General features: G+C 44.0%; 1 long non-coding RNA gene across 1 annotated transcript; it reads right to left on the bottom strand.

Annotated features, from left to right (window-relative positions):
- Positions 1-2,139: 2,139 nt before the first annotated feature.
- LOC120401742 lies at positions 2,140-8,197 on the bottom strand. Its single transcript, XR_005596692.1, has 2 exons — positions 8,096-8,197; positions 2,140-2,912 (listed from the first exon to the last, which is right to left on the bottom strand). It is a non-coding gene; the product is annotated as an uncharacterized LOC120401742 (long non-coding RNA).
- Positions 8,198-16,024: the final 7,827 nt, after the last annotated feature.

The raw sequence follows: 16,024 nt of genomic DNA, 5'->3' as shown, positions 1-16,024 counted from the left end.
TTGCCCATTCTTTGGCTGCTGCCCTCCCCCACTCCCAGTTCTGTGGGGGGGTTTACACCTTCACCTTCTTTGGCACAGTGTATGCTGTTGGAAAGTGGTCCCATCACACTTCCTGAAGGAGTGGATGTAGGCAGGGCCACAAGGAGATGGAGAGCACTAGTTTACCTAGTGGTTTGGGACCAGGAATGACTTCATCCAGTTTTGCACACAGGGTAGTTTGGGGGCCACGACTGAGGCAGTCCTGATGCTGTCACTGCTCTGTAGGAGAAGAGGACTGTGTCTTAAGTCTTCCTGGAAGATGCTATATTGTCAGTCCAGAAACCACTCTAAAACATAAGAAGCTTCATTTGAAGTTGATGCAGAGAGCGCATATTTTTTAATAAAGGAAAAATATTCTTATCGCTATTTCAGGTAAGGTAACCACCTTTTCAAGATGCAAAAATGGGACACATGCAGAGCGGGCACTGTGGCACTGCTCCCTTCCCCTCCTCCTGAAGTCCTGCCTCCTGGCCAAGTCTGGCAGCGGTAAGAGGCACCGAGGGAGCCTGGGCCACTGGGTGAACCCTGGACACTACACCTGCCCTGGGTGGGATGCCAGGATGCTCAAGAGCAGCCCTCAGCCTTCTGCCCACCCTCACCCCAGGGAATGCTGCCTCCCCTGGACAGAGGATCTGGGGCTCCCCACAGGCAGCTCTTAATACTGCCCAGCTCCAGCTTCTGGCCTGGCTGGGGCCTCCAGGAGGAAGAGGAGCAGCAGCAAGCAGAGCCTCATGGCAAGAGGGGGCTAAGGCCTACTCCAATCCTCCTACACTGAAGAAGCTGGCACAGGCACAGAGCGGTACTGCAGAGATTTTGGGACAAATGCTGTCCCAGAGTCATTCTGCCTGGGAACTGGAGTTTAAATGTACATTGTGTGACTGTCCTGCCCTTAGGGATGGTCATGACTCTAATTTCAGGAAATGTACAATCTTACATTGTTAGGGAGAGAACAAGTTACTCAGAAGATCTTTTCTGATTCTAGAGTTAGTTCTTAATTACTCTAGGCTCATATAGGACAATAAAGGCAATATTCTCTACCTTTCCTGATACAGCATCATAGCCTACCATACAGCCTCCTAGATCAAAAGTCACTCAAGCACACCATATAATTAATGTCAGTGTGCACATGCATGCAACCATCCCCTCACCTACAAGAGAAGTCACTGGAGTTAAAAAAAAATTGATAGTGAGATCAGAAGCAGGTCCCAAAATTTGCTGTTTGTTTTTGTAGGAGGAAGGTCCAGTGGCAGCTGCATTCTAACTCTGGTTCAGATCCCCTTATCTACCCCCTTGCCTTAGAACATTCATTTTCAAAGTGCATATAGAAAAACAAGGTGGCTCCAGCTTGGCATTATACTTGCCTTTTTTCTTAATTTTGCCTTGAACTGCTCTTTGTTTGCTGATGTTCAGTGATGTGTTTGTGTTGGATGGGAAATATTAGTTATAGCTTTCATGAAATGCTCTGACCAAGAGTTACAGCACAATCTTGCTAGCAATGAAATCAAACTTTGGAAAAAGCATTTTGTGCAGTAATCCAAGACACCCTCTAGTGGCCATTTCATGAACATTGGAATCCCACACAAAGGAAAATTCTGAGCAGTGTTCTAATCTAGCAGGCAGGACAGGGAGTGGGGTAGAAGTGTAATCAGAGGCACAGTCGCGTGGCCATGATTCCCCTGAAACAGCAGGCAATGAACAAAGCTCATCAACTGCAGGATTGTATGGTTATCTGAATTCCTTAACCTGAGTAATATGTATTCATGCAAGCTCACAAATAAGAGCCTTAAAAAGACCATTCAAGGAGTGACCCTGTGCTGTGCACCGAGAGTTTACTCCCCCTTGCACACAGGCAGGACAGATTATGGTCCTAGAGCTCTCTTGGTTGCTAGAAAGCGGTGCACTGACTAACATCTACCTGTGCTGCACAGTATTGCTGTCTGTTGTATCAGAGGATGACATAGCATCACATTTGTTCTCATACGGCTATAAATTCAAAGCTAAGAGGAGCACGATTGTGAAGATGTCACATAGGCATGTGCAGACTTGCACTGAAGACATGATAGGATGTTGTTCACACACACACACAGTTTTAAAAAATTCTCAAAGTGTTGACAACTTTTATTGAAAGGTACTCTCCATTCAGATCTGTCATGGGTTGTTTCTTCAACGTTATCGCTATTTAGCTTCAAAGTTAGATTCTGCTTAGAGGTGTCTTAGAAAGATTTTTGTTTGGCCACCCCTGATGTGCTTTCCACGTTTTAGCTTGCTACAGAAAGTTTTTTCAGGATTGTCACCACCCCCACTCTGATAACATGACCTGTCCAAAGTTCAGCTTTGATGATCATTGCCAAGATGCTGGTTGTTTTCATTCTCCCCTTCCCCCTCTCCCCCCAAAGGATGGTAGCATTTGGCACTTCATCATGCCAGTGGACCTTCAGAGTAGAAGACAGACAACATGTGTGAATTTTCTCAAGTTGCTTAATGTGTCTGTACTAAACTGTACATGTTTCACACCCATCTAGGAGGGAGGCTGTCACTGTTCCCTGGTAGGTTGTCAGCTTTGTTTGATTGTGTTTTGGTTGCATATCCTATGACAAAGGATTCCCAAGACCTGGCTTGCTTTTTGTATTCTGTTTGACAGTTCTCTGGATCAAGAACTGTCACTTGAGATACTACTGCCAAGGTACTTGAGGTGATTGAGACACTTCAGTTCTGTATCATCAATGGTGATATTCGGCTCAATGGTAATGTATCATTCTTTTCCTTGAGGATCTTTGTGCTTTCATCATTTTCAGGCCAATCCATGTGCCATCTTGGATGTTGTCTAGAGTTTCTTCTGAGGTCTAGAGAATGGCTAATTTGAACATATGCCACTCAGAGGAAAAAGAGAATTATATTGAGCATGTTAAGTAAAGTTTTCCCCTTAGTTTTTCTGCACATTGTGATCAGCTAGTTTGAGGGGCCATAATGAACCCATCCATAGGTGCACAAAGTTTCTTGTATCTGGTTACAAAAGTCATATTTTACTGTGCACCAGACCATTTTTCTAGAAATGACAACTTCAAAATGTTAATGCACACAAAATAGTTTTATATGATATGAGAAGTGGACATAATTGCATACGGTAAGGGAAGTGGGAGAAGAGATGCTGGGGAGACAATTGTGGCTAGTATGTAGATATGGGAGACCAATAGTCCCATATGTGAGAATAATCAGCTCTGTTTTTATATTCCTACATGCACATCTCAGTGCAAGATACAGTAGCCTATTATAAGCCTATGGTTTTGGTGTGCATCTGTATATTAACAGGACGGAATTTGCCACAGGGACATTATTCTTGTGCAGTGTTTCAGATAAATGGCAAGTAGTTGCTTACTTTCTATTGCAAAAAAAATTGTTTTGAAGTTCTTGCAAAATTTTAAAATGCAAGAAATGGCAGCTTTAAACTACGTAAGTGTAAAACAACTTCAGCGGGTATATTTAAGAGGTCTACAATAGCTTAAATATTCAACTGAGCTTTCTGAAAAAGTGCGCACACAAATTTGCTGCCAAGTTTCAGCTTGGATGGAGTTTTCATAGTACACTTGTCATACTTATTCTTGCAGAATTCATATGACATCTAAATGCAAGTTACATCCTGGGAAACACCCTAATACAAGATAAATTGTGTAGATTTGAGTTTGAGTGCAGACAACACTCTGCTCTTGTGAGAATAGATTGTGTAATCTCTGTTATGGCACTTTGGTACCTCTGTCTCTATTTACAGCTGAATAGAGGTGTACAGGAGCATGTATAAATGCACATACACACCACATCCCCTGAAGATCACCAAGGTCCCCATCCTGCCATCACTTACAAATGTGCTTATGGCAGAGACAACTGGTACCTGCTGATAGCGGGGCAGACACAATTTTAAGGTTCAAACCACCCCCTAAACAGCTTGAGTCATTCCCCTCCCAGGCATGTCCCCCCCCCTTCCCATTTTACCCTCAGCAGTCCCTCCCTACATCTCTCTGCTGCTACCTCTCCCTTATTTTAGCCTCTGATCCTACCTCATTTTCACTGACATTCAGTATGTTAGACATCCTATCACTACCAACCTTCTTGGTGAAAACCAAAACAAAGAAGTGCAAGTAGCAGAGGTGCTTAATGACATTTTCTGTTATTTCTGAATGGAGCCTTGAATGGTGAGCTCTTCAGCCCAGGGACCAGTTCTGTGGTATTTTCTCAAGTGCACAGCAAAATGGAGCTCAGGCCTCCAGCCACCACAATAGAATACAAGAATGAAAATTAGTCACTAAACTTCCAATCACCCATCTCTGACAACACAGAAGAAAATAGTTTTAAAGCCGTTTGAAAGCTCCAGCCTTAGTAACTAGAAGCTGTTCACATCTCTCTCCAAGATGAAAACAAAACAAAAAAAGGAGTGTTATGAAAGTAAACAGCTGATTTATTACACTAAGGCCTGGTCAACACTTTAAAATATTACCAGTATAGCTATGTCAGTTTGGATTGGAAAGGAAGATACAAAGTAAATACACCCCAACCAACAAAGCTATGCTGGGAAAAAAAAAAAAATCTCAGTGGAGATGCACTTATACCCGCTAAAGAGTCCTTTTGCAAGTATAGGTTACTTCATTCTGGGAAGTGGCATAAGGAATACCAACAAAAGGACTCTTGTTGGAATAAGCCAAATCTCCACAAGCTTTTAAAAGACCAGAAAGAATCATTATGATCATCTAGTCTCATGTGCTGCCTAACACAGGCCATAGAATTCTAGTCAAGTAAACTCCCGAAGAGAAGAAAGTCCCGTCTTCTGAGTTGTAAATGCCAAAGATTAGAAACAAAGAATTTTTGGAGTCTAGGCTTCCTGGTGGATTTGCCAGTCTGCCACATGAGATGACCCTGCTAGCATTGCAATGATTTCGAGAGCTGGCTCTAGAAGCCAGTTTCAGAAGAACTAGCTGTAAATTCAGCTGTTTGTTTACTATGAAGTTGAACAGTGTCTTATTTCTGACACTAGAGAAATGCTGAAAGTTACAAGACAAGCTTTTCAATTTGTTTCCTGACATTTGAGTATCATTTTTTCACCTTACCAGCAAAGCATGTCCTTTTTCTAATGTTTGAGACCTTAGTCCTAGCCTTAGAAGAACCTATTTTCAACAATGTAAAAAAAAAAAAAAAAAAACTAAGAGGAAACTACTGGTTTCCTCCCCACTCCCTTCCCTGTCCCACCCCCATGCCCCAGAAAAAGAATGGAGATCAAGTTGCATAAATATGCCAGTTCAATGGATAAATGAAAACATTCATTAATGCTTGTAGTGGCCTAATCATGGGTGAATAGAACATTTGCAGCAGGGAATGTCAATTCTCCTATTCCTGAATTGCTTGCAAATGTCAGAAATAACAGTCATGTGTAGCAGAAAGCCTTATGTGCTTCAATGACACATATGACTTGTTAACAGTCATTATAGCAGAGAAGATAAAGCAATGGCATAACTGGAACTGCTGTTCCACTTTTTAAACCGCAATGTGCTATCACTCAGCAGCAAAGGGGTGTCTTCATTTGCCTTTTCAAATGAAAGAATTCTTATCTACCTTCAGAAAACAAACAGCAGCTATGAGCAATGGAAAGCTCTGTTGGCTGGCTGAGGAGAGGGAGCCATCAAGATGGTTGTTTCCCCTTTATCTGCCTAGCTACTATGCTTCCTATCAAACTACCCACACTTTTTTAATGAAGCTGTTAATTCCATCACCCAGTTTAGCTGGAAAGTTGGGACATCTTGGTCGAGTTATTTTTATTGCAGTAGCCGCTAGAAGCCTCAGACAGGGAACCTTTGTGCTAGGCATTGTGCAAAAAGGAGTTACTTCCCAAAAGAGGTTTAAAATGGTCTCCTCTTTGTGAGTTGAGAGATGAGAGGATTTGGACACCATAAATTTTAAGTGTTTATTGAGCTACTATAATTCATACAACTTCAACATCCCCAACTGGAACTACATTTTTTTTAAAAGGCACCCACATTAGGTAGTCTAATGCAGGTAAATCAACATTTGTTTCCAGACCTTGCTGTTAGATTTGAAGTGGGGGGGGAGGGAGAAATAGTGAGGAAAAGAGCAAATACCTAACAGGAGCTGTAAAAATGTCTTTACTGTACATGTTAAATCCTACTTGCTCTCATGCTGCAAAGTCTGTCCCTCTTTATGGTAGAAGTTATTTATAAGAAAAGAATTGGGTGAAGAGAAACAGACAACTCGGTTAAAGCAAGTTTAAGAGGATGAGAATTTCACTCAGGCCTTGTCTACACTAACACTGTAAGCTGATCTAAGTTACGCTAGTTAAGTTTCATCGACTTAAGTCAACGTAACTTACATCAACTTAAAGCAGTGTCTACACTGCGCTATGCTGATGGGTGAGTGCTCTCCCCTTGACATAGCAGACCAGATCTGCTAAATCAACACACTCCATCAATGGCAGCGATGCCAATTTAGTGTGGTAGTGAAGACAAGCTCTCAGTAAATCCAAAAAGTTATGGTCTCACAGCCAAAGCAATTATAGCTCAGTGCCCTTGTTTATGTGTAGTATTTTGTATACCATATTTGCTGTCAAATTTGTACTATATATGCACACAATGCGGCAGTTTTGATTGCTAGGGAAATTTAAAGCTTGGTTTCACAAGTTAAATCTACCTAAGAATTTGATTATATTAAACATTCCTCCTTATGACACCCTGCATTATATATATTGTAAACTTTAAAAACTGAATATTGGTCAGTCATTTCAGTTGTTAATGGGAAATGCCCCTTCATTTTACTGTTAATAGTTAAGTGAAATATTGGATTTTAAAATTTTGGGACTTCTTGCTGACACCAGGACTGAATTTGGCACAAGTATAATTGATGTCTTGTGCAGTTACTCACTCACAGAGGCATCTTCAGTTCAGTAAACACTGAATTATAGCAGGGACAAGGGAAGCCCATTATGTTTAACATATTAATACACGAAATATACATGCCTAGTAGAAATTCATCTGTCATTAGCTTTTTTGACCTATACATGATACAGCAGAACCACAGCGTTATGAACACCTCAGGAATGGAGGTTGTTTTAAATGTTCCTAACTCTGAACAAAACATTATGGTTGTTCTTTCAAAAGAAAGACTGAACATTGACTTAATACAGCTTTGAAACTTTACTGTGCAGAAGAAAAATGCTGCTTTCCCTTCATTTTAATATTTTACATTTAACACAGTACTGTACTTTTTTTGGTCTCTGCTGCTGCCTAATTGCATCCTTCCGGTACCAAATGAGGTGTGTGACTGGTGTTCTTAACTGAGGGTCTAAACTGACCAGTCAGAGTTATGCTGTACCACAAATATTTTTTCCTGCATGGTTATGTAAAACAAGTTACAGCCACAAGGGGGAGCACAGAGATCAGCAATAGGAGCAGCAATTTTTTTCCCCCCAAAAGCTGCTTATGTGGCACAAGACCCAAGTAAAGAGATATAGGGTTTCCCCCCACTGAACAGCCTGCATGGGCAAAACGAAAGTTCAGACTTCAGTTGGATTTTCTACAATATAAGTGTAAAGAGCAATAGGAAGATCTACTTATTCTGAGATCCTGAATCTGCCAAGACAGTTGCTAGACAATGGAGGAAAAACCTCAGTCTAATACAGACTCAGACAAAGCAGCCACAGAACTTGCTGTATGCTTATCTGAAAAGAACTTTGAAGTGTTGACATTGAGATTCTAGTGGCAATATGAAAACTTATGTTTTGCATGCTATGGCTAATGTGATCCTATTATTATAGCACTAGAACAGACTCCAGAGTTCTATTGCCCACTCAGCCACCAATGAATTGAGGGCACTGGGCAAGTCAGTTAGCCAAACTGAGGGATGAGTTTATCTATAAAGTGGGCACAATACTTCTTTACCTCAGGTATGATTTCTATGCATCTTCTAAAGCAGTGGCTCTGAAACTTCTTACTAAGGGAACCCACACACTGCATTTTATCTTTGCTTATGACCCACCATTTTTACACACATCAACCCTAACCTTGGCTTGATGCAGAGGAGACTGAGCCCGCTCCATGCTTGTCCCACAACAGCAACTCCTGCCCACAGGGCTGGGCCCAGCTCCCTACTCCACACTGTGACCTGGTGCAAGGGGCTGCAGCCCCACCACCCCTCCGACAAAGGGGCAGCCTCATTGAGCCTGGTCACAATGCCTTGTGTGAGGAGTTGGGCCCACCCTTGCTGAAAAAGAGCTGCAGTTGCAGGGTGAGCTTGCTCTCCAACACACAGCCACCACCACCCTCTGCCCCCCCCCCCCCGCCCCAGCCGTCCCTTCACACCAGGTTTGGGAGGGGGGGGGGGAGTAGAGAAGTATGTTTGCCAAGGCCAGGGCCCATTGATGGGTTAATCTGGCCCTGGATGTGGCAACCTATCCAGAACCTTCCCATGACCCATTGTTGGTCAGGACACCCTGTTTTGGAAATGCAGTACTAGAGCTCATTAGCTAGTTCCAGCACTATTATTTTTTTCCCTTTTATACCTTACTCATAGTTTGACAGTAAATAGCCCCAACCCATCTGAAGAGTGGAGACTCAACAAGATGTCCTTTTCCTGTATAATTTTCTTCTTGCAAAAGTTGTTTTTCCTGATTCTCAGTCATTGGTAATGGTGCTCCTGAGGTGTATATTTCAAAAGTCTTAAGAAATTAACAATATTTTCCCTTACTGGATGTGTTGTGGGTATTAACTAATGTTAGTGAAAGGAGTGGGGATTCTCTGATCAGAGGAGCTGCATAAGTGCAAAGCGGCATGAATAGATGTGTCAAAGTATTGCCAATCCCTTTAATTCAAAAATCATGAATCAGCTCCAAGATAGATTTGGGTTCTTTTCCATCTTAAAAATTCTGTCCTTTATCATGCTTTCAACCTTAGCTCCAAAGCCACAAGAACTAGAAGTGTATGTGGATCTACCTCTTAGGACAAGGAGGACTGTTTGGATTGGTCTCATCCAGTGTGACTGTGTTCAGATGAATCAAACAAAAGTGATTAAACGAAATGTTTTGCAGCAGTCTGATGCATTCATAAACACCAGAGGCTAGATCCACACAGGGGACTTAGACTCGGTGTTGCAACACATAACATGTAGGTGCCCTGATGCCTAGTGGAATCCACAGCCCTGGGTTAGGTGCTTAGGCTCCCTACCCACTGTATAGGGAGAGTCAGGTCATTAAGAATGGGATCCATAGAAGCGAGACATCTAGGCAGGAAGCCATTTAAGCTATTATGAAATGCTGATGAGAGGCCTACAACCCACCCTTCAAAGGGAATTAAGTACCTAACTCCAGGCATAGGCTCCAACTCCGTGGGTGCTTTGTGGCTGGAGAACCCATGGAAAAAAATAGTGGTTGCGCTGCACCCACCAGCCATCTGCTGATCAGCTGTTTGGCAGCAGGTGGGAGGTTCTGGGGAGAGGGGGCAGGAAGAGGTGGCACAAGGGTGTGGTCTTAGGGAAGGGGTGGGGTACCCACCCAGAAAATGAAAGTCGGCACCTGTGTCTCCAGGTTGGGTGGAGGCACCTCCCTCAACCAGAAATTCACAGCTGTGAACCCTCTCCTGGAGTTAGGCAGCTAAGCTCTCTCTCACAAAAAGGTCAAGGAGAAGACAGCAGCAGCACCAGCACCCTTGTAATTTTTAGCTCCTCTGGCTGCTGGAGAGCGGGGAATTTGAGTATAGGTCTCCCATATCCCAGTTGGGTGACTCTAGAGCCCAGTGATTGGGCCAGGTAAAGAGTGAGAATGCCCTAATTATTCTTTGCGCACAGTAGAACAGCTTCAACAGGAGAGTGAGCCCTGCCTCACAGTGCTCTGCACCCCAGTGGTTAAGGCATTTGCCCACAAGACAGGAGATGTGGAGCAGGGATTTGAACCTACATCAGCTGGAGAGGGGAATTGAAATGAGTTTTCCACATCCTGGGTGAGTGCTCCAACCCGAGCTAAAGGTTATAAGAAAGGGTTGTACAGTAGCTCTTTCTCCAGTGTTGTTTCATGTAGGCCCTAAACCTGTTAGGTATGCTTAGAGGCTAACTGCCAGATTGGGTCCCAGGAGGAGAAATAGGCAAACTCCTGGTTCGAGGATACCACTGAAGCTTAGGCATGACCTAGGTGGCCAGGTGCCTATCTGCATGCCTAGAAGCAGGCTTTTAGGGTCCTAATGGACTTTAAAAATCCTGTTCAGCTTCTGCCTAAACCCTGTAGGTGCCTAATGGCAGAAAAACTTAGCAACCAAGAGAATTTAAAGATGCCTAATGTGGTAGTTAGCTATTAAATCCTTTTGTGATTTTTAGCCCCACAATTCTTATTGCCCCTTGGAATATACACTGCTGACAGACTGCCTTCCATAAAGCTCTCTTTTCCCTAATAAGGGCCCAAATAAGGCTGATTGTATTGGGTTTCTGTGGCCATCACAAGTTAGGGGCTGTCCTTCAAATCAGCCTAAGAAATTTGTGTTTTACAACTATGTTTAATTTGTGCTGCTTCTTGCAACTAAGTTGAGCCCTAATATTACTGTGTGGTTTGGGGGGGGGGGTGGAGATTTATAAAGCCAAAACTAGGAACTTGAACAAGTGGTTCTCTTCCCATGTTTAAGACCACCAAACCCTTCATGGTCTCTGCTGATTTCAGTTAACAGAGGATTTGGAGAAGCTATTTTGCCAATTCTGTTCACATAGTTCTAGATACATTTAACTCCACAAAGCAACTAACTGAAGAAAGGCAGACACCCAACAATGTTTCATTAACTTCATTAATACACTGCTTAGGTAGTCATTCCGTTTTGACAGAAAGCATAAGCAGAGCTAGGATCCATCTATGAATGCCTCAGTGAGGAGAGGGGAAAACACCAGATTTGAGACAGCTTTTGAGTGTCTATATTCAAGTTTTAAAAGGAAAGTATAGAGGAAAAGAATGTAAGTGAGGAGTATGAGGTGGAGGAAGTTCCTGCCCCCGTAACCCACAGGCCAAAGCTTGGTTCTTGGGGCAGAACTACTTCTTGCTTGCTGTGGGTTCCCAGCCTGAATGTCAGGGAACTGGAAGAATGTACAAGTTAAGGAAAGGTGAGAGCCACTGTAACTTAAGCCTTTGTTCAACTTCTAGGCACAAACATCACCAACTTTGGTATTCTAACATGTCAGTAGGCTTAACAGAGTTAGTCTAAATTAGTGTGTGGGGAGGTCTATCATCACCACCACCTTTGCATCACTTCTACATTTGGTTTTTGCTTCACAGTTTAAAATAAGACTTAACAAAAGCACTGAGTTTGGGTAAGTCTACAATGCCAAAACTCCTTCAGCCGCAAGTCTCTGATGCTGGGTCTACTGACCCATGCTCACGCTATGGGGCTTTTAAACAAAAAAAGAACAGTGTAGACATTCCCACTCACCAGGTTTCAGAGCCCAGGCTCCAGCCCAAGCAGGAATGTCTAAAGTATTTTTTAGTCCTGTAGCATGAGCCCCAGCCTGTAAACTCTGGCTCTGAGACTTGCTGCCATGAGGTTTTGGTTTTTGTTCTGCGTGGTGTTGCCATACTGTAAAGAGTCTCACTGAAAAGTCTGTGGGACTTCAGCTCCTGAGTCATATTGGAAATGTTTAACCCATGGCTAGCTCATATGCTTTGAATCATATTCTTATGAAAGATCCCCAGGAACAGCTACATTGGAGTCTTATGACTTAATTGTACAGTGTTAGAGTTCCATTTTAGAATTGACTGAATGTAGAAACTGAATTTTTTTTTCCATGAAGTGAGGCAAGTATGCTTCTGATGTGATGAAACAATAACTGAAATCACACCACCAAGGAGAGAAATTCACCTAACAAATTAAAGCTGTCCTATTCTTAGTGGGGGAAGCAGGGGAAAGTAGGATAAGCCCCTTTGAAATGGACAGATCTATTAGCAAAAAGCTATTTTGGATTTTTCACATGTACTTGACATCTCCAAGGCAATGATCACACACTGAATTGCTTTCCCCGGACTCAGCCATTGCAACCTTAGTTATTTTTGTCTAGAGTCACAGAAGTGAACCCCAAAACAGCATTCACTTCCCAGCAGTAACCATTCCTACCTTCAAACATGTTTCCAGGTAGTTTACTGGAGGCTTCCAGGTCTTAGTTTGGCAACGTTTCAAGGGTAGAGCTTTCCCTTGTGTTCTTGAGAAACTGCAGTGTGGGGCTAAGAAAGGAGGTGATGCACAGAGTGGCACAAGTCATTCCAGTAAGGCCCAAAGCCTGGACACTCCTCACAATGGATCCCTACACCCATGTGGCGCTAGGGTGACCAGATGTCCCAATTTTATAGGGACAGTCCTGATTTTTGGGTCTCTCTTATATAGGTTCCCATTACTCCCCATCCCAATTTTTCACATTTGCTGTCTAATCACCCTATGTGGAACCCTGCTACAGGATCAGAGTCCAAACACCTTTGTCAGTATAGTGTACATACCAAGTCAGAGGTTGGAGTTCAGGAGCGGCGCCAGGGTTTCTGGCACCCTAGGCAGAATTCAGGCGGCGGCATTTTGTGCGCTCCCCATGGGGCGCGTGGGAGCTTCCGGTTCCACACCAATCGTGTCGCCGAAGAAGGACCCTCTGCCGAAATGCCTCAGGCGACAGCAGCAGTCATTGAGCTGCTCAATTGTCTGCCGCTGTTTTCCACGGCACGTCGGCAGAAGGTTCTTCTTTGGCGGCACGATGGGAGTGGAACCAGAAGCTCCCGTGCGGAGCGCACAAAATGCTGCCCCCCGAATCCTGATGCCCTAGGCGACTGCCTTGGGCAGGGCTGCACAGAGGATTCAGGGGGCCTGGGGTCTTTGGCGGTGGGGGAGCCCCCACTTTGGGGGTAAGTTGGCGGCAGGGGGGTCCTTCCGCTCCGGGACCTGCCGCTGAAGTGCCCCGAAGACCCTTGGTGGGCCCCCCCCCGCCACCGAATTACCGAAGCAGGGGCCCCCCACTGCCAAAGTACAGCCAGGTCTTTGGCAGGGGGCTCCCGCCGCTGGTCTTTGAGGCACTTCAGCAGCCGGTCCCGGAGGACGCCCCCCCCCCCCCGCCACCGAAGTACCGCCAAAGACCCGGCTGCACTTCGGTGGTGGGTCCCGCTTTGGCGGCTGGGGGGGGGGGGGTGTCCTTCAGCCACAGAGCGGAAGGACCCCCCCCGCCACCAAAGACCCGGAGCAGAAGAAGCTCCGGGGGCCCAGGCCCCGCGAGAGTTTTCTGGGGCCCCCAGAGCAAGTGAAGGACCCCGCTCCAGGGGCCCCAAAAAACTCTCATGGGGGCCCCTGCAGGCCCCGGGACAAATTGCCCCCACTTGCCCCCCCCCCGGGGCAGCCCTGGCCTAGGGTCACCTAATGGAAGCACTGGCCCTGTTGGAGTTAATCCCTCAGCAGCAGTTTTCTGCAAAGATCTCATCCTCTCTTACACCTGTTTTGAGACAAATGGTGTAAGTTTGTCTAAGCAATGTATTTGGCCCACATGCTCTAAATGCTTTCAAAGCATTGGCTATAACTACATTTTGGTTGGACTGTTTCAGTTTAAGGTGCACAGGTTTCAAAATGCAAGACAGGAACTTTTTTTAATGCAAACTAGTAACTATGGAATCCTACAAGAGAAGCTAAGGTTTGTTATCTCAGTTATTTAACACACTATTAAAAAGCTACAGTTCAGAACCTTTGTAAAATAAGGTGTTTTCCTTTTGATAAGGTATGCACCTTATGTTATACTATTTATCGTAGACACTTGTGTAAGAAAGAATTTAGAAACTGCTGTGCCAGAATGGATCAATAAACCAACTAGTCTGGTACTCAAGGTCAAAAACATTTTTACAGGGAGTTTCAGAGGCATGTACAACCTACCATTACAGTATATCTAAGCCCCTTCATTTGGGGTTTAAACTAATTTTTACTGAAAAATTCCCAGGTTTTTGGCTCCCCCTGATTTTCACCTGAAAATTTGAATCATTCAAAAAGTTTTCATTATATGAGGCTTGGGGGGAACCCAGGCCCACCCTCTACTCTGGGTTCCCGCTCAGGGCCCTGTGGATCACAGCTGTCTATAGTGCCTCCTGTAACAGCTGCATGACAGCTACAACTCCCTGGGCTACTTCCCCATGGCCTCCTCCAAACACCTTCTTTATCCTCACCACAGGACCTTCCTCCTGGTGTCTGATAATACTTGTACTCCTCAATCCTCCAGCCAGCTCTCCACTCTTTGCACCTCTTGCTCCCAGTCCCAGCTTCTCTCACACACACCTCACTGACTAACTGGGAGGCTTTTAACTAGTTCCAGCCAGCCCTTGATTGGCTTCAGGTGTCCCAAACAATGTAGCTATCTCCACTGCCTTCTAGAAGGATCTTAATTGGCCCCAGATGTCTTGATTAACCTGGAGCAACTGCCATTTGGTTACTGTGGCACCAGGGATTTGTTTAGCCTGGGGCTAACATACCTGTTCCTTACTACTTTACTGTAGTCATCTGGCCTTGCCCCATCACACTATGTATAGTCTAGAAGATACACATAACAGGCATACATGCAAGCTCTGAAGTGCAGGCACACCTGAACGTACTGTGAGTTACATTTCAAGCTGTTAACAGATAACCGTTCAAAGATCAGACTCTAAAATGGGAAGAAAATGAAAATCTATCAGAATACATGTCAGAACACAGGAAGTATTTGAAAGTTTAAAAAAAAAGCAGACTGGAGAAAAGGATGAAGCTGAATGTATGTGCTTCAAATGGTGGGGCCCAATTATTAAATAGAACTATTAGCCCCTAAATATTGAGACGTCTACAACAGTAAGTTGTTTATTCAAATGAAAAGTTTTATTGGGAGTGGGGGGGATTAGATACATGTTCTTAAACTCAGAGGTTGGGCACTGTGTTCTGTTTTAGTTCTGCTGCAAACCACATTTAATGCTCTGAATGGAGTTCATCTACTGGTTACTTTTCCCCTGTCCTTCCATCCACCAAAATAAACCCTGATATTTACTCAGAAAAAACAGGTTTTTCCACTGATTTTCACTTGTTTTTGTTGTAGTAACAAAAACAGATAAATTCCCCATGAAATATTAACTAAAACAAAAACAAAGGCCCTAAGTGTGTGCATTGGGGATAGAGCAGGAAAGTGCTTTATTATCCCAAGTGGTGAGTGACCAATAAGAGTGTAGCATTTTGTGTATCCAGAACACAGTACAGTTACTAGCTCATCCCCACGACACCATTTTTAAAAACATCCCTGAAGTGCTCTCATCACCACATTCCCTAGGCCTGGTCCATGGAATCGTATCCTGGAAGAAAAGTTGCATTTGTCTGCTTCTCTGCCTACCCCCAGCTACACCAGAGTGGGCAAGATTTAGCCAGAGTTTTAAAATCCTGTGATCAATTTTGATAGATGAATACAGTACCAGATATGAAGGATATCTAAAAGACAGGAGTCCTCAATAAGGGAAAGCCTATACAATTTAATAGTTTTATCAAATTTATTTAAGTACTTAGATAATTTACTATATAGTTATGTTTTGTGAGCCACTCTACAGAATTGATAGAGAAGTTTTTAAAGAATGAAGAATAGTTTTCTCCCATCTGTTTTTCCTCCATAAGAGGAAACTTATGGATGTCTGATTATGTATTACACACAAATTCCTGTAAACAATAAAATCTCAGGTCATGAGGAAAACCCAGATTCCCAGTATACTTAAATACTGTTTATACAGGATTTATCGTGGAGTCACCACTCTGACTTAAATTAGAGCTAAATGAACAGGGGTGGCTCTAGCTGTTTTGCCACCCCAAGCACAGCAGGCAGGCTGCCTTCGGCGGAGAGCCTGCAGGAGGTCCCCAGTCCTGCGGCACTGGCGTACCCGACGCCAAATTGCCGCTGAAGCCGCAGGACTGGCAGACTTCCCACAAGCACACCGCCGAAGGCAGCCTGACTG

Source organism: Mauremys reevesii, linkage group 3 (genome assembly GCF_016161935.1).
Source record: "Mauremys reevesii isolate NIE-2019 linkage group 3, ASM1616193v1, whole genome shotgun sequence".
NCBI lineage: Eukaryota > Metazoa > Chordata > Testudines > Geoemydidae > Mauremys > Mauremys reevesii.
Note: the sequence above shows the minus strand (reverse complement) of the source record. Positions and strands in the feature narration are given on the sequence as shown.